This window comes from Oncorhynchus mykiss, unplaced genomic scaffold (assembly GCF_013265735.2).
Source record: "Oncorhynchus mykiss isolate Arlee unplaced genomic scaffold, USDA_OmykA_1.1 un_scaffold_393, whole genome shotgun sequence".
Classification (NCBI taxonomy): Eukaryota; Metazoa; Chordata; class Actinopteri; order Salmoniformes; family Salmonidae; genus Oncorhynchus; species Oncorhynchus mykiss.
The window spans coordinates 42,501-61,860 of record NW_023493840.1 but is presented as its reverse complement, the minus strand read 5'-3'; the positions used below and the strand labels follow the sequence as shown (position 1 = coordinate 61,860).

The 19,360-nt window shown below is 46.7% G+C and overlaps 1 pseudogene; it reads left to right on the top strand.

Annotated features, from left to right (window-relative positions):
* LOC118954887 overlaps nucleotides 1-19,360 on the top strand; it is a 78,703-nt pseudogene that overhangs the window by 20,268 nt on the left and 39,075 nt on the right.

The following is a 19,360-nucleotide window of genomic DNA, read 5'->3' as shown; positions in this document are numbered from 1 at the left end:
AGCCAGGGCGTATGGTGCCTGCTCAGCGGGTCTGGTCGCCGGTACGCAGTTTTGGCCCAGGGTATCCTGCGCCGGCTCTGCGTGCTGTGTCTCCGGGGCGCTGGGAGGGTGCAGTGCGTCCTCTGCCCGCGCTCCGCTCGTACCGGGCGACTGTGGGAAGGGAGCCGAAGGGAGAGGTGCGTGTAGTAAGCATTAGATCTCCCGTGCTTACCCACAGCCCGGTTCAACCTGTGCCTGCACTCTGGACGGTCCGGGCTAGAGTGGTTATCCAGCCTGGGGAAGTGGTGCCAAGGTTGCGCACCAGAGCTCCAGTGCTCCCCCACAGCCCGGTCTTTCAGGTGCCTCCTCTTAACCCCAAGCCTCCTGAAGGTCTTCCCAGCCTGGTGGTTCCTGTGGCAGCCCCACGCACCAGGCTGTCTCTCTGTCTCCTCCCTGCAGGTGGTCCTGTCTGTCCGGCGCTGCTGCCGGAGTCTCCCGCCTGTCCGGCGCCTCTGCCGGAGTCTCCCGCCTGTCCGGCGCCTCTGCCGGAGTCTCCCGCCTGTCCGGCGCCTCTGCCGGAGTCTCCCGCCTGTCCGGCGCCTCTGCCGGAGTCTCCCGCCTGTCCGGCGCCTCTGCCGGAGTCTCCCGCCTGTCCGGCGCCTCTGCCGGAGTCTCCCGCCTGTCCGGCGCCTCTGCCGGAGTCTCCCGCCTGTCCGGCGCCTCTGCCGGAGTCTCCCGCCTGTCCGGCGCCTCTGCCGGAGTCTCCCGCCTGTCCGGCGCCTCTGCCGGAGTCTCCCGCCTGTCCGGCGCCTCTGCCGGAGTCTCCCGCCTGTCCGGCGCCTCTGCCGGAGTCTCCCGCCTGTCCGGCGCCTCTGCCGGAGCCTCCCGCCTGTCCGGCGCCTCTGCCGGAGCCTCCCGCCTGTCCGGCGCCTCTGCCGGAGCCTCCCGCCTGTCCGGCGCCTCTGCCGGAGCCTCCCGCCTGTCCGGCGCCTCTGCCGGAGCCTCCCGCCTGTCCGGCGCCTCTGCCGGAGCCTCCCGCCTGTCCGGCGCCGCTGCCGGAGCCTCCCGCCTGTCCGGCGCCGCTGCCGGAGCCTCCCGCCTGTCCGGCGCCGCTGCCGGAGCCTCCCGCCTGTCCGGCGCCGCTGCCGGAGCCCCTCTGCCCAGAGCAGCTGTCTCTCTGTCCCGAGCAGCTGTCTCTCTGTCCCGAGCAGCTGTCTCTCTGTCCCGAGCAGCTGTCTCTCTGTCCCGAGCAGCTGTCTCTCTGTCCCGAGCAGCTGTCTCTCTGTCCCGAGCAGCTGTCTCTCTGTCCCGAGCAGCTGTCTCTCTGTCCCGAGCAGCTGTCCCTCTGTCCCGAGCAGCTGTCCCTCTGTCCCGAGCAGCTGTCCCTCTGTCCCGAGCTGCCCCTCTGTCCAGTGGGGTCATTGAGAGGGGTGGTCATGCTGAGAGAGCCACGGAGGCGGACAATAAGGCGGACTAAGACAATGATGAGATGGGGTCCGCGTCCCGCGCCAGAGCCGCCACCGCGGACAGACGCCCACCCAGACCCTCCCCTATAGGTCAAGGTTTTGCGGCCGGAGTCCGCACCTTTGGGGGGGGGTACTGTCACGTTCTGACCTTTATTTCCGTTGTTTTGTATTTATTTAGTATGGTCAGGGCGTGAGTTGGGTGGGCAGTCTATGTTTGTTTTTCTATGTTTTGGGGCATTTCTATGTTTTCGGCCTAGTATGGTTCTCAATCAGAGGCAGGTGTCATTAGTTGTCTCTGATTGAGAATCATACTTAGGTAGCCTGGGTTGCACTGTTTGTTTGTGGGTGATTGTCTATGTTGATGGCTTGTTTCAGCACAGGTCTCATTTTGTAGCTTCACGGTCGAATTTGGTTTATTGTTTTTGTTACTCGTTTGTATAGTGTTCAGTCTTTCTTTATTAAAGATTTTACCATGGACACTTACCACGCCGCATATTGGTCCTCTGATCCTTCTCGCCTCTCCTCTTCAGACGAAGAGGAGGACGGCCGTGACAAGAGATCTCTACTTAACCATAGCAAAGGATCTCTACTTAACCATAGCAAAGGGAAGAGATCTCTACTTAACCATAGCAAAGAGAATAGATCTCTACTTAACCATAGCAAAGAGAATAGATCTCTACTTAACCATAGCAAAGAGAATAGATCTCTACTTAACCATAGCAAAGGGAAGAGATCTCTACTTAACCATAGCAGAGGGAATAGATCTCCACTTAACCATAGCACAAATGTGCATGTGTCTGCTCAAACGGTCAGAAACAGACTCCATGAGGGTGGTATGAGGGCCCGACGTCCACAGGTGGGGGTTGTGCTTACAGCCCAACACCGTGCAGGACGTTTGGCATTTGCCAGAGAACACCAAGATTGGCAAATTCGCCACTGGCGCCCTGTGCTCTTCACAGATGAAAGCAGGTTCACACTGAGCACATGTGACAGACGTGACAGTCTGGAGACGCCGTGGAGAACGTTCTGCTGCCTGCAACATCCTCCAGCATGACCGGTTTGGCGGTGGATCAGTCATGGTGTGTGGTGGCATTTCTTTGGGGGGCCGCACAGCCCTCCATGTGCTCGCCAGAGGTAGCCTGACTGCCATTAGGTACCGAGATGAGATCCTCAGACCCCTTGTGAGACCATATGCTGGTGCGGTTGGCCCTGGGTTCCTCCTAATGCAAGAGAATGCTAGACCTCATGTGGCTGGAGTGTGTCAGCTGTTTCTGCAAGAGGAAGGCATTGATGCTATGGACTGGCCCGCCCGTTCCCCAGACCTGAATCCAATTGAGCACATCTGGAACATCATGTCTCACTCCATCCACCAACGCCACGTTGTACCACAGACTGTCCAGGAGTTGGCGGATGCTAACCCTACCCTGTATATAGCCTCCAAATTGACTCGGTACCGGTACCCCCTGTGTTATTTGTGTCTATATTTTACTTAACTCTTGTTTTTCTTAAAACTGCATTGGTTATGTAAGTAAGCATTTCACTGTAAGGTCTACTACACCTGTTTTATTCAGCATTTCACTGTAAGGTCTACTACACCTGTTGTATTCAGCATTTCACTGTAAGGTCTACTACACCTGTTGTATTCAGCATTTCACTGTAAGGTCTACTACACCTGTTTATTCAGCATTTCACTGTAAGGTCTACTACACCTGTTGTATTCGGCGCACGTGACTAATAATATTTGATTTGATTTGATATATGCTTCATAAACACAGTGCCTTCAGAAAGTATTCCCACCCGCAGTGTTGAAGCTACACTACACTACAGCCTGGAGTTCAAAACCCACCCGCAGTGTTGAAGCTACACTACACTACAGCCTGGTGTTCAAAACCCACCCGCAGTGTTGAAGCTACACTACACTACAGCCTGGAGTTCAATCCACAACTGTCTGTGACCGGGAGCCCCATAGGACGGAGCACCTTTGGCCCAGTGCCGTCCGGGTTAGGGGAGGGTTTGGCCGGTGGGGCTTTCCTTGGCTCATCGTGCTCTAGCGAATCCTTGTGACAGGGCCGGGCGCCTGCAAGCTGACTCCGGACGTCAGTCGACCGGTGTTTCCTCCGACGCGTTGTTGCGGCTGACATCCGGGTCAAGCGAGCAGTGCGATAAGAAGTAGCCGGCCAGGCGGGTCACGTTTCAGAGGACGCATGACTCCACCTTTGCCTCTCCCGAGCACATTGAGGAGTTGCAGAGATGAGCCAAAGGACCTAATTCAGGTAGAAAACGGGGGGTACAAAAAAATACACTTGTGGATACACCCCCCCCCCCTGAACACGCCTGTCCAGGGTTGAGCCTGGTTAGTTCGGACGAGAGACCGCCTGGTACCAGGCGGCGTAAGACAAATGAAATAAAAAAGGATTCACACCCCTTTTTACGTTTTTTCCACATTTTGTTGTCTATTTATTATAATCCACATAAATGGATATTTCACATTTCCTGTTGCTGCAGGATTATTTTCCTACTGTGAGATGAAGGGTCAGAGGTCAGTTTGTCCTGATCATGTGACCCGACAAGGAACAACTCTGTGTGATTCAAATATCATCTGTAGGATATGCAAGGAGCTTGTCTCATGACACATGTAATCGCACACACCCGTGCACACACACACACGCACATGCGCACACATGCGCACACACACACACACACACACACACACTCAGACACACCCGTACACACACACACACATGCGCACAAAAACGCACAGACACACCCACACCCACACACACACACACGCACAGACATACAAACACTCACACACATACAGTGTAATCTGAGGATTGTATGCAATCAAAACGCTGTATGTTGACCTCGCTGTGCCTCTCCTGTCCTCACAGTCTCTTCTCACACATCTGCCATCCTAATACATAATCAAATGTTAGTCACCTGAATACAACAGGTATAGTAGACCTTACAGGGCAATGCTGAATACAACAGGTGTAGTAGACCTTACAGTGAAATGCTGAATACAACAGGTGTAGTAGACCTTACAGTGAAATGCTGAATACAACAGGTGTAGTAGACCTTACAGTGAAATGCTGAATACAACAGGTGTAGTAGACCTCACAGGGAAATGCTGAATACAACAGGTGTAGTAGACCTCACAGTGTAATGCTGAATACAACAGGTGTAGTAGACCTTACAGGGAAATGCTGAATACAACAGGTGTAGTAGACCTTACAGTGAAATTCTTACTTACAGGCCCTAATCTACACTAGTAGGACATAACCAACCCTCTGAATCAGTCTCCAGTAGTCAACTACACTAGTATACCATGACCAACACTCCAAATTAGTCTCCAGTAGTCAACTACACTAGTATACCATGGCCAACCCTCTGAATCAGTCTCCAGTAGTCAACTACACTAGTATACCATGACCAACACTCTGAATAAGTCTCCAGTAGTCAACTACACTAGTATACCATGACCAACCCTCTGAATTAGTCTCCAACTACACTAGTATACCATGACCAACCCTCTGAATCAGTCTCCAGTAGTCAATTATACTAGTATACCATGACCAACCCTCTGAATTAGTCTCCAGTAGTCAACTACACTAGTATACCATGACCAACCCTCTGAATTAGTCTCCAGTAGTCAACTACACTAGTATACCATGACCAACCCTCTGAATTAGTCTCCAGTAGTCAACTACACTAGTATACCATGACCAACCCTCTGAATTAGTCTCCTGTAGTCAACTACACTAGTAGGACATGATAAACCCTCTGAATTAGTCTCCAACTACACTAGTAGGACATGACCAACCCTCTGAATTCGTCTCCAGTAGTCAACTACACTAGTATGCCATGACCAACCCTCTGAATTAGTCTCCAGTAGTCAACTACACTAGTAGAACATGACCAACCCTCTGAATTAGTCTCCAGTAGGCAACTACACTAGTAGAACATGACCAACCCTCTGAATTCGTCTCCAGTAGTCAACTACACTAGTATGCCATGACCAACCCTCTGAATTAGTCTCCAGTAGTCAACTACACTAGTAGAACATGACCAACCCTCTGAATTAGTCTCCAGTAGGCAACTACACTAGTAGAACATGACCAACCCTCTGAATTAGTCTCCTGTAGTCAACTACACTAGTAGGACATGATTATCCCTCTGAATTAGTCTCCAACTACACTAGTAGGACATGATAAACCCTCTGAATTAGTCTCCAGTAGTCAACTACACTGGTAGGACATGACCAACCCTCTGAATTAGTCTCCAACTACACTAGTAGAACATGACCAACCCTCTGAATCAGTCTCCAGTAGTCAACTACACTAGTAGGACATGACCAACCCTCTGAAATAGTCTCCAACTACACTAGTATACCATGACCTCTGAATTAGTCTCCAGTAGTCAACTACACTAGTATACCATGACCAAACCTCTGAATTAGTCTCCAACTACACTAGTATACCATGACCAACCCTCTGAATCAGTCTCCAGTAGTCAACTACACTAGTATACCATGACCAACCCTCTGAATTAGTCTCCAGTAGTCAACTACACTAGTATACCATGACCAACCCTCTGAATTAGTCTCCAACTACACTAGTAGGACATGACCAACCCTCTGAATTAGTCTCCAACTACACTAGTATACCATGACCAACCCTCTGAATCAGTCTCCAGTAGTCAACTACACTGATAAACCATGAAAACATGATATAGGTCTACGCTACATAACCTCTTGTTTTGACAGATATTAGTTCTGCTTGGGAACCTGTGAACTGCAGCCCATGAGATTCTCCCTCGGAATGCAGTAACAATGGATCTAGAACTCTTCTTATACAATTACCTCACAATGACTTGAATACTTGAATAGGGGATTTTTCTTCATTAGCCATTAATGCTAATGATGAACACAAGGGGGATTCGAGTAGGTTGGGGCATTCCAAATGGCACCCTATTCCCTATATAGTGCACTACTTTTGACCACGGCCCATAAGACATAGGGTATCATTTGTGATGCAAGCCTACTTTAGCTCTATAACAGCTAGTGTGATGTAGGCCACGGGGATGTGAAACTCTCTCTGGGTTCTGTTCTCTGCCTGCTCAACTAGCCCATTCTGCCCTGAGAGGCAGCAGGAGGAAGCTATTAGCGATTAGCATTGCAAGTGCTCCCATCCGCAAACTAATGCAACATGACTTAGCGTTAGCTTAGCATTAGCTTAGCGTGTGCACCCGTCCGTGAGTAATACGGGCCCGGTTAGCGTTAGCTTAGCTTTAGCTTAGCGTGTGCACCCACCCGAAAGTAATTGGCCCTGACTAGCGCCGAAGGAAGAAAAACATTCCGTTGAATAGGGAAGCCTAGGTCTGACCTATTAAGCGATGGAGCCAGCGGCTAACCCATGTGTGTTAGTAACGATGGCTTGTGTACAAAGAAGCCTCTATTTCGTTATTTAATTAATTAATGCCCCCTTTTTTCGGGGGGGTTTCTAACAAATTAACTCTGATTAATTCAACACGGACCAAACCTCAGGCGTTACGGAACTAGGCTACATCAAACGCTAAGTGGTACACTGATTGGACAGACGGGAGAATTGGCGGAAGCAATGTGTGCGGGTTTTTGTTCTTTTTCATATTGTAGGTGTTATCGAATCGTTAAATGTTGGATGTCACTGTTGAACTGCTACTTGGCGTATTCTACCTGGAGAGTAGCTGTGTGTCCCTGGGTAAATGAGCTTTCAAGACAATGGATGGGAAATAATTGTGCTGGAAGCGGAAACAGATCTGTTGTCTACGAATACAAAACAGTTTATTGACATGAATATTTATCCTTTATTTTACAAGGGGGGATATACCTGGTCAAATGACACCATAGAGATACATAGAGTACGACACTATGTAGACTACATAACGGCTGTTCAAGTAAGCGAAGCTGTTGATGGGATCTCATCTCAACCATAGTTTGGGGTGTATCCAATATTATTAGGAATCTCATTAGGTGTTCATTTTGGTCCTAGTTGGCCTTGTTTGAGGCTGATGTGGTTTAGTTATGTGTTGTCTGTCTGAAGCAAGGCGTGAGCCCATAGTAGATCAGTAGTACTGGACTGAGCCAAACACTGGGATTGGCCTCGTTTCTCAATGTTTCCGTGTGTGTTTCTCTCTCTCTCACTCTCTTATCTCTCTCTGTCTCTCTCTGTCTCTCTCTCCCTCTCTCTCTCTCTCTGTCTCTCTCTCACTCTCTCTGTGTCTCTCTCTCTCCCCTCTCTCTCTCTCTGTCTCTGTCTCTGTCTCTCTCTCTCTCTCTCTCTCCCCTCTCTCTCTCTGTCTCTGTCTCTCTCTCCCTCTGTCTCTCTCTCTCTCTCCCCCTGTTTCTCCCTCTCTCTCTCTATCCCTCTGTCTCTCTGTCTCTCTCTCTCTTCCTCTCCCTCCCTCTGTCTGTCTCTCTCTCTCTCTCTCTCTCTCTCTCTCTCTCTCTCTCTCTGTCTCTCTCTCTCTCCCTCTGTCTCTCTCTCTCTCCCTCTGTCTCTCTCTCTCTCCCTCTGTCTCTCTCTCTCTCTCTCTCTCTGTCTCTCTCTCTCTCTCTCTCTCTCTCTCTCTCTCTCTCTCTCTGTCTCTGTCTCTGTCTCTCTCTCTCACCTGTTATTGATCCAGAGGGGAGGTTCAATAGTAATGTTTTCTCTCTCAGTATGTAGGGGAGATACTGTAACCTGACCGACCATAAATAGCCTAGCTCTGTGTGTGTCCATTATATACAGTATACTACAATATACATCCCACTATATACAGTATACTACAATATACATCCCACTATATACAGTATACTACAGTATACATCCACTATATACAGTATACTACAATATACATCCATTATATACAGTATGCTACAATATACATCCCACTATATACAGTATACTACAATATACATCCCCCTATATACAGTATACTACAATATACATCCCACTACGGAATTATCCGTAGAGCTCCGAGACAGGAAATGGAAGACGTTTGGAACCACCAAGACTTTCCCAAATGCACTGTATATACTTCTTGAAATCTCAAATTACTAGTAAAGCCCAGTGATAAATGATTAAATGACTTGTAGAGATACTGTCTGAAGGCTCTTTCCCACTAGTAAAGCCCAGTGATAAATGACTTGTAGAGATACTGTCTGAAGGCTCTTTCCCACTAGTAAAGTCCAGTGATAAATGATTAAATTACTTGTAGAGATACTGTCTGAAGGCTCTTTCCCACTAGTAAAGCCCTGTGATAAATGACTTGGAGAGATACTGTCTGAAGGCTCTTTCCCACTAGTAAAGCCCTGTGATAAATTACTTGTAGAGATACTGTCTGAAGGCTCTTTCCCACTAGTAAAGCCCAGTGATAAATGATTAAATGACTTGTAGAGATACTGTCTGAAGGCTCTTTCCCACTAGTAAAGTCCAGTGATAAATGATTAAATTACTTGTAGAGATACTGTCTGAAGGCTCTTTCCCACTAGTAAAGCCCTGTGATAAATGACTTGTAGAGATACTGTCTGAAGGCTCTTTCCCACTAGTAAAGCCCAGTGATAAATGACTTGTAGAGATACTGTCTGAAGGCTCTTTCCCACTAGTAAAGCCCAGTGATAAATGACTTGTAGAGATACTGTCTGAAGGCTCTTTCCCTAAGGACCTGTCTGTTCTAACACTAAGGACCTCTCATCTCATTTTGTTCTGTCTGTTCTCTGTTGTTATCTTCTAGGGTTAGGAGTTACAGAACCTAAGCTCTCTCTCACTCTCTATCTCTCTGCCCTTCCCTCTCCTCCTGGGGGAAGAGTGAGAGAGAGAGAGAGAGAGAGAGAGAGAGAGAAAGAGAGAGAGATAGAGCGACATGAGATGCAGAGAGGGAGAACAAAAGAAAGTGTGGAGCATACGGAAGCTCCTCTTCTCAGAAGTAGAGAGAGAAGGAAGAGAGAGAGATTGTATGGAGCATACGGGAAGGAGCTCCCCTCATTAAGTCTCTCCCTGAGAGAGAAGGGGAAGATGAGAGGTGGAGAGAAAGGAGGAGGGGAAGAGTGAAAGGAGGAGGGGAAGAATGAAAGAAATGGACAGAGAGGGGTACACAGGGACGGAGAAGGGGGAGGAAGATTGCATGTGTCTAGAGGGGGAGCGAAACCAAGTGATGGGGAGAAAAGAGGGGTACATATAAATTAAGGGATAAGATGAATGAAAGAGAAAGAGAGAGACTGAGAATATATGAATGAAAGAGAAGAGAGAGATGGGGGAGAAGAGAGAGACAGAGAATAGATGAATGAAAGAGGAGACAGAGATGTCTGCGACCTGGTTCAGGTTATCAGTCCACCTAGCAGTTACAAACAGAACAGGAATGGAATCATCAACATGTATTGATCACATCTTTACTAATGCTGCAGAAATGTGCTTGAAAGCAGCATCCAGATGCATCGGATGTAATGATCACGATGTAGCAGCCATATCTAGGAAAACCAAAGCTCCAAAGGCGGGGCCTAATGTAGTGTAGTGAGGTCATATAGTGAGGTCATGTAGTGAGGTCATATAGTGAGGTCATGTAGTGAGGTCATGTAGTGAGGTCATGTAGTGAGGTCATATAGTGAGGTCATGTAGTGAGGTCATGTAGTGAGGTCATGTAGTGAGGTCATATAGTGAGGTCATGTAGTGAGGTCATATAGTGAGGTCATGTAGTGAGGTCATATAGTGAGGTCATGTAGTGAGGTCATATAGTGAGGTCATGTAGTGAGGTCATGTAGTGAGGTCATGTAGTGAGGTCATATAGTGAGGTCATGTAGTGAGGTCATGTAGTGAGGTCATATAGTGAGGTCATGTAGTGAGGTCATGTAGTGAGGTCATATAGTGAGGTCATCCAATACGTTTTTTTTGTGATTCCTGTGTTGTTGATGTAAAGAATATGTGTTGGTCTGAGGTGTGTAATGAGGAGCAAACAGATGTTCCACTTGACACATTTATGAAATGTCTTATCCCAGTTACTAATAAGCAGCTCCCGTTATGAAAAAGACAGTAAAAACTGTTACATCCCAGTGGATTGATGAGGAATTGAACAAATGGTATGGTTGAGAGGGATGAGGAATGGCAAATAAGTCTCCCTTCTCCCTGTCCACTACATTGGCAAACGTACTGCAAATTGAGAAATCATGTGACTAAACTGAACAAAAAGACGAAGATGTCATAATAGACAGGAACTAATGGGGATCTATAATAAACCCCAGGAAGAGTAGCTGCTGCCTTGACAGGAACTAATGGGGATCCATAATAAACCCCAGGAAGAGTAGCTGCTGCCTTGGCAGGAACTAATGGGGATCCATAATAAACCCCAGGAAGAGTAGCTGCTGCCTTGGCAGGAACTAATGGGGATCCATATTAAACCCCCAGGAAGAGTAGCTGCTGCCTTGGCAGGAACTAATGGGGATCCATAATAAACCCCAGGAAGAGTAGCTGCCTTGGCAGGAACTAATGGGGATCCATAATAAACCCCAGGAAGAGTAGCTGCTGCCTTGGCAGGAACTAATGGGGATCCATAATAAACCCCAGGAAGAGTAGCTGCCTTGGCAGGAACTAATGGGGATCCATAATAAACCCCAGGAAGAGTAGCTGCTGCCTTGACAGGAACTAATGGGGATCCATAATAAACCCCAGGAAGAGTAGCTGCCTTGGCAGGAACTAATGGGGATCCATAATAAACCCCAGGAAGAGTAGCTGCTGCCTTGGCAGGAACTAATGGGGATCCATAATAAACCCCAGGAAGAGTATCTGCTGCCTTGGCAGGAACTAATGGGGATCCATAATAAACCCCAGGAAGAGTAGCTGCTGCCTTGACAGGAACTAATGGGGATCCATAATAAACCCCAGGAAGAGTAGCTGCTGCCTTGGCAGGAACTAATGGGGAGCCATAATGGATGGATAGAGAATTGGGGGATAGAGAGAGAGAGAGAAGAGAGAGAGAGAGAGAGAGAGGGGGGGAAAGAGAGAGAGACCTACGTCAGAACCCTGGCTTTACACTTTTCATTTGTTTTGTGGTTGAGAGATTAGTACACAGATTAAAGCAGAGATTCCCCCGCTCCTCACAGAGAGAGAGAGAGACACACAGAGATGAACTGCATTCAGGTTTCGTGGGCGAGGAAGGTGAGGGGGTAGCTCGGAACGCACTGTCCATATTTGGTATTACCGTTGGTTTGTCAGTTCCCTCTCTCCTTTCCCTTCCCCCTGTCCACTAACTCTCTCCCTCTCCTTCCCCTTCTCCCTGTCCCACTAACTCTCTCTCTCTCCTTTCCCTTCTCCCTGTCCACTAACTCTCTCTCCTTTCCCTCTCTCCCTGTCCACTAACTCTATCCCTCTCCTTTCCCTTCTCCCTGTCCACTAACTCTCTCTCTCCTTTCCCTCTCTCCCTGTCCACTAACTCTCTCCCTCTCCTTTCCCTTCTCCCTGTCCACTAACTCTCTCTCTACTTTCCCTCTCTCCCTGTCCACTAACGCTCTCCCTCTCCTTTCCCTTCTCCCTGTCCCACTAACTCTCTCCCTCTCCTTTCCCTTCTCCCTGTCCACTAACTCTCTCTCTCTCCTTTCGCTTCTCCCTGTCCACTAAACTCTCTCTCTCCTTTCCCTTCTCCCTGTCCCACTAACTCTCTCCCTCTCTTTTCCCTTCTCCCTGTCCACTAACTCTCTCCTTCTCCTTTCCCTTCTCCCTGTCCACTAACTCTCTCCCTCTCCTTTCCCTTCTCCCTGTCCACTAACTCTCTCCCTCTCCTTTCCCTTCTCCCCGTCCACTAACTCTCTCTCTCTCCTTTCCCTTCTCCCTGTCCACTAACTCTCTCTCTCTCCTTTCCCTTCTCCCTGTCCACTAACTCTCTCTCTCTCTCCTTTCCCTTCTCCCTGTCCACTAACTCTCTCTCTCCTTTCCCTTCTCCCTGTCCACTAACTGTCTCCCTCTCCTTTCCCTTCTCCCTGTCCACTAACTCTATCTCTCTCCTTTCCCTCCTCCCTGTCCACTAACTCTCTCCCTCTCCTTTCCCTTCTCCCTGTCCACTAACTCTCTCTCTCTCCTTTCCCTTCTCCCTGTCCACTAACTCTCTCCCTCTCCTTTCCCTTCTCCCTGTCCACTAACTATATCTCTCTCCTTTCCCTTCTCCCTGTCCACTAACTCTCTCCCTCTCCTTTCCCTTATCCCTGTCCACTAACTCCCTCTCTCTCCTTTCCCTTCTCCCTGTCCACTAACTCTATCTCTCTCCTTTCCCTTCTCCCTGTCCACTAACTCTATCTCTCTCCTTTCCCTTCTCCCTGTCCACTAACTCTATCTCTCTCCTTTCCCTTCTCCCTGTCCACTAACTCTATCTCTCTCCTTTCCCTTCTCCCTGTCCACTAACTCTCTCCCTCTCCTTTCCCTTCTCCCTGTCCACTAACTCTCTCTCTCCTTTCCCTTCTCCCTGTCCACTAACTCTCTCCCTGTCCACTAACTCTATCTCTCTCCTTTCCCTTCTCCCTGTCCACTAACTCTATCTCTCTCCTTTCCCTTCTCCCTGTCCACTAACTCTATCTCTCTCCTTTCCCCTCTCCCTGTCCACTAACTCTCTCCCTGTCCACTAACTCTCTCCCTCTCCTTTCCATTCTCCCTGTCCACTAACTCTCTTTCCTTTCCCTTCTCCCTTTCCACTAACTCTCTCTCCTTTCCGTTCTCCCTGTCCACTAACTCTGTCTTTCTCCCCTCACTCTCTCTTTCTCCCTCTTCTTTTATATGGCAAAAAGCAATTTCTTTCTCTTTGTCGGCCAGGCGGTCTGTAAGCCCTTAAGTAGGGATTTTCTGCTGGGTCGGAATGGGAACGCCATTAACCAGAGCTCTCGCTGACGATCCTGTTCCGTGACTGACGCACGACCGCCGGAATCTTTCATGTCATGTCACAATCCACGGTGCTGTTGGACCGTGTGTGTGTGTGTGTGTGTGTGTGTGTGTGTGTGTGTGTGTGTGTGTGTGTGTGTGTGTGTGTGTGTGTGTGTGTGTGTGTGTGTGTGTGTGTTATCAGGTGGGTTATGATATTGGTAACAGCGATATAAAGGCCTGGTATTAGTGGTCAGGAGCCTTTATAAATCCTTTATGACCGAGAAAAACACTAATATTAAGCTCCTTTTCTGATATGGGGACAGAAGTACACACACACACACACACACACACACACACACACACACACACACAAAGCACACACACACACACAAAGCACACACACACACACAGCATTGGAACGAACAAAATACACACACACACACACACACACAAATCAGACACACCCAACAGACATACACATCCCTCCACACTCTGTGTACAGCAGTATCTCTCTCTCTCCTTCTCTCAGCTCTGTGTACAGCAGTATCTCTCTCTCTCCTTCTCTCAGCTCTGTGTACAGCAGTATCTCTCTCTCTCCTTCTCTCAGCTCTGTGTACAGCAGTATCTCTCTCTCTCCTTCTCTCAGCTCTGTGTACAGCAGTATCTCTCTCTCTCCTTCTCTCAGTTCTGTGTACAGCAGTATCTCTCTCTCTCCTTCTCTCAGCTCTGTGTACAGCAGTATCTCTCTCTCTCTCCTTCTCTCAGCTCTGTGTACAGCAGTATCTCTCTCTCTCCTTCTCTCAGTTCTGTGTACAGCAGTATCTCTCTCTCTCTCTCCTTCTCTCAGCTCTGTGTACAGCAGTATCTCTCTCTCTCTCCTTCTCTCAGCTCTGTGTACAGCAGTATCTCTCTCTCTCCTTCTCTCAGTTCTGTGTACAGCAGTATCTCTCTCTCTCTCCTCTCAGCTCCGTGTACAGCAGTATCTCTCGCTCTCCTTCTCTCAGCTCTGTGTACAGCAGTATCTCTCTCTCTCTCCTCTCAGCTCCGTGTACAGCAGTATCTCTCGCTCTCCTTCTCTCAGCTCTGTGTACAGCAGTATCTCTCTCTCTCTCCTTCTCTCAGCTCTGTGTACAGCAGTATCTCTCTCTCTCCTTCTCTCAGCTCTGTGTACAGCAGTATCTCTCTCTCTCTCCTTCTCTCAGCTCTGTGTACAGCAGTATCTCTCTCTCTCTCCTTCTCTCAGCTCTGTGTACAGCAGTATCTCTCTCTCTCCTTCTCTCAGCTCTGTGTACAGCAGTATCTCTCTCTCTCCTTCTCTCAGCTCTGTGTACAGCAGTATCTCTCTCTCTCCTTCTCTCAGTTCTGTGTACAGCAGTATCTCTCTCTCTCCTTCTCTCAGCTCTGTGTACAGCAGTATCTCTCTCTCTCTCTCCTTCTCTCAGCTCTGTGTACAGCAGTATCTCTCTCTCTCTCTCTCAGTTCTGTGTACAGCAGTATCTCTCTCTCTCTCTCCTTCTCTCAGCTCTGTGTACAGCAGTATCTCTCTCTCTCCTTCTCTCAGCTCTGTGTACAGCAGTATCTCTCTCTCTCCTTCTCTCAGTTCTGTGTACAGCAGTATCTCTCTCTCTCCTTCTCTCAGCTCTGTGTACAGCAGTATCTCTCTCTCTCTCTCCTTCTCTCAGCTCTGTGTACAGCAGTATCTCTCTCTCTCTCTCTCAGTTCTGTGTACAGCAGTATATCTCTCTCTCTCTCCTTCTCTCAGCTATGTGTACAGCAGTATCTCTCTCTCTCTCTCCTTCTCTCAGCTCTGTGTACAGCAGTATCTCTCTCTCTCTCTCCTTCTCTCAGTTCTGTGTACAGCAGTATCTCTCTCTCTCCTTCTCTCAGCTCTGTGTACAGCAGTATCTCTCTCTCTCTCTCCTTCTCTCAGCTCTGTGTACAGCAGTATCTCTCTCTCTCCTTCTCTCAGTTCTGTGTACAGCACTATCTCTCTCTCTCTCTCTCCTTCTCTCAACTCTGTGTACAGCAGTATCTCTCTCTCTCCTTCTCTCAGCTCTGTGTACAGCAGTATCTCTCTCTCTCTCCTTCTCTCCCTCCCCTTCCTCTCTTTATACACCTGACCCCAGATCATTTACCACAGACTACATCCCCTAACACTGTTGTTGTTGTTGATGAGGATGTTGTTGATGTTGTCGATGTTGATGTTGTTGTTGTTGTTGATGTTGATGAGGATGTTGTTGTTGTTGTTGTTTATCTCCTTCTAACCCTGTTGTGTCGTTGTGTTTTTCCTTCTTCTCCAGCGCCACCAAAGTTCACACGGACCCCAGAGGACCAGACCGGGGTGCAGGGTGGGGTCGCCTCCTTCGTCTGTCAGGCCACTGGAGACCCTCCGCCCAGCATAGTCTGGAACAAGAAGGGCAAGAAGGTCCAGAACCAGAGGTTTGAGGTATGCAATCAATCATCAATCAGTCCATCAACCAGTCAGTCAGTCAATCATCAATCAGTCATCAATCATCAATCATCAATCATCAGTCATCAATCATCAATCATCAATCATCAATCAGTCCATCAATCATCAATCAGTCCGTCAATCATCAATCATCAATCATCAATCAATCATCAATCATCAATCAATCAATCAGTCAATCATCAATCATCAATCAGTCAGTCAATCATCAATCATCAATCATCAATCAATCAGTCAATCATCAATCAATCATCAATCAATCATCAATCAGTCAGTCAATCATCAATCATCAATCAGTCAGTCAATCATCAATCATCAATCATCAATCAGTCCGTCAATCATCAATCAGTCCGTCAATCATCAATCAGTCCGTCAATCATCAATCAGTCCATCAACCAGTCAGTCAGTCAATCAATCATCAATCATCAATCATCAATCATCAATCAGTCCGTCAATCATCAATCAGTCCGTCAATCATCAATCAGTCCGTCAATCATCAATCATCAATCCGTCCATCAACCAGTCAGTCAGTCAATCAATCATCAATCATCAATCAGTCCGTCAATCATCAATCAGTCCGTCAACCAGTCAGTCAGTCAATCAATCAGTCCATCAATCATCAATCATCAATCAGTCAGTCAATCATCAATAAGTCAGTCAATCATCAATCATCAATCAGTCCGTCAATCATCAATCAGTCAGTCAATCATCAATCATCAATCAGTCCGTCAATCATCAATCAGTCCGTCAATCATCAATCAGTCCGTCAATCATCAATCAGTCCGTCAATCATCAATCATCAATCAGTCCATCAACCAGTCAGTCAGTCAGTCAATCATCAATAAGTCCATCAACCAGTCAGTCAGTCAATCATCAATCAGTCCGTCAATCATCAATAAGTCCATCAACCAGTCAGTCAGTCAGTCAATCAATCAGTCCATCAATCATCAATCATCAATCAGTCCGTCAATCATCAATAAGTCCATCAATCATCAATAAGTCCATCAACCAGTCAGTCAGTCAATCATCAATCAGTCCATCAATCATCAATAAGTCCATCAATCAGTCAGTCAGTCCATCAATCATCAATCATCAATCAGTCAGTCAATCATCAATAAGTCAGTCAATCATCAATCATCAATCATCAATCAGTCCGTCAATCATCAATCAGTCAGTCAATCATCAATCATCAATCAGTCCGTCAATCATCAATCAGTCCGTCAATCATCAATCAGTCCGTCAATCATCAATCATCAATCAGTCCATCAACCAGTCAGTCAGTCAGTCAATCATCAATAAGTCCATCAACCAGTCAGTCAGTCAATCATCAATCAGTCCGTCAATCATCAATAAGTCCATCAACCAGTCAGTCAGTCAGTCAATCAATCAGTCCATCAATCATCAATCATCAATCAGTCCGTCAATCATCAATAAGTCCATCAATCATCAATAAGTCCATCAACCAGTCAGTCAGTCAATCATCAATCAGTCCATCAATCATCAATAAGTCCATCAATCAGTCAGTCAGTCCATCAGTCCATCAATCATCAATCATCAATCAGTCCGTCAATCATCAATAAGTCCATCAACCAGTCAGTCAGTCAATCAATCAGTCCATCAATCATCAATCAGTCAATCAATCAGTCAGTCAGTCATTCCATCAATCAGTCAGTCCATCAATCAGTCAGTCCATCAATCAATCAGTCAGTCCATCAATCAGTCAGTCAGTCCATCAATCAGTCAGTCCATCAATCAGTCAGTCCTTCAATCACTCAGTCAGTCAGTCCATCAATCAGTCAGTCAGTCCATCAATCAATCAGTCCATCAATCAGTCAGTCCATCAGTCCATCAATCAGTCAGTCAGTCCATCAATCAGTCAGTCCATCAATCAGTCAGTCCATCAATAAGTCAGTCAGTCAGTCCATCAATCAGTCAGTCCGGTCAGTCCATCAATCATTCGGTCCATCAATAACTCAATCAGTCCTTCAATCACTCAGTCAGTCAGTCCATCAATCAATCAGTCAGTCCATCAATCAGTCAGTCCTTCAATCACTCAGTCAGTCAGTCCATCAATCAGTCAGTCAGTCCATCAATCAATCAGTCCATCAATCAGTCAGTCCATCAGTCCATCAATCAGTCAGTCAGTCCATCAATCAGTCAGTCCATCAATCAGTCAGTCCATCAGTCCATCAATCAGTCAGTCCATCAATCAGTCAGTCCATCAATCAGTCAGTCCATCAATCAGTCAGTCAGTCCATCAATCAGTCAGTCCATCAATCAGTCAGTCCTTCAATCACTCAGTCAGTCAGTCCATCAATCAGTCAGTCTATCAATCAGTCAGTCAGTCCATCAATCAGTCAGTCCATCAGTCCATCAATCAGTCAGTCAGTCCATCAATCAGTCAGTCCATCAGTTAGTCAGTCAGTCCATCAATCAGTCAGTCCATCAGTCAGTCAGTCCATCAGTTAGTCACTCAGTCCATCAATCAGTCAGTCCATCAATCAGTCAGTGAGTCAGTCAGTCCATCAGTCAGTCAGTCCATCAATCAGTCAGTCCATCAATCAGTCAGTCCATCAATCAGTCAGTGAGTCAGTCAGTCCATCAATCATCGATCATCAATCAGTCATTCGGTTTTCAGTCCATCAATCAATCAATCAATTTAAATTTAAGGTAACAGATGTACTGTTCTGAAAAAAAAACACGCACAGTGTTTGAGTCTTTGATTTGAGGTAAATAATACAAGTCAGTGACCTGGGATTTAAGATTGGTACGGCTTTCTTCCATACCTAGACGCTCCTCTAACAAACCTAATAACTGACCTGGTCAACATGATCTATATGTTATTATAACTGACCTGGTCAACATGATCTATATGTTATTATAACTGACCTGGTCAACATGATCTATATGTTATTATAACTGACCTGGTCAACATGATCTATATGTTATTATAACTGACCTGGTCAACATGATCTATATGTTATTATAACTGACCTGGTCAACATGATCTATATGTTATTATAACTGACCTGGTCAACATGATCTATATGTTATTATAACTGACCTGGTCAACATGATCTATATGTTATTATAACTGACCTGGTCAACATGATCTATATGTTATTATAACTGACCTGGTCAACATGATCTATATGTTATTATAACTGACCTGGTCAACATGATCTATATGTTGTTATAACTGACCTGGTCAACATGATCTATATGTTATTATAACTGACCTGGTCAACATGATCTATATGTTATTATAACTGACCTGGTCAACATGATCTATATGTTATTATAACTGACCTGGTCAACATGATCTATATGTTATTATAACTGACCTGGTCATTATGATCTATATGTTATTATAACTGACCTCGTCAACATGATCTATATGTTATTATAACTGACCTGGTCAACATGATCTATATGTTATTATAACTGACCTGGTCAACATGATCTATATGTTATTATAACTGACCTGGTCAACATGATCTATATGTTATTATAACTGACCTGGTCAACATGATCTATATGTTATTATAACTGACCTGGTCAACATGATCTATATGTTATTATAACTGACCTGG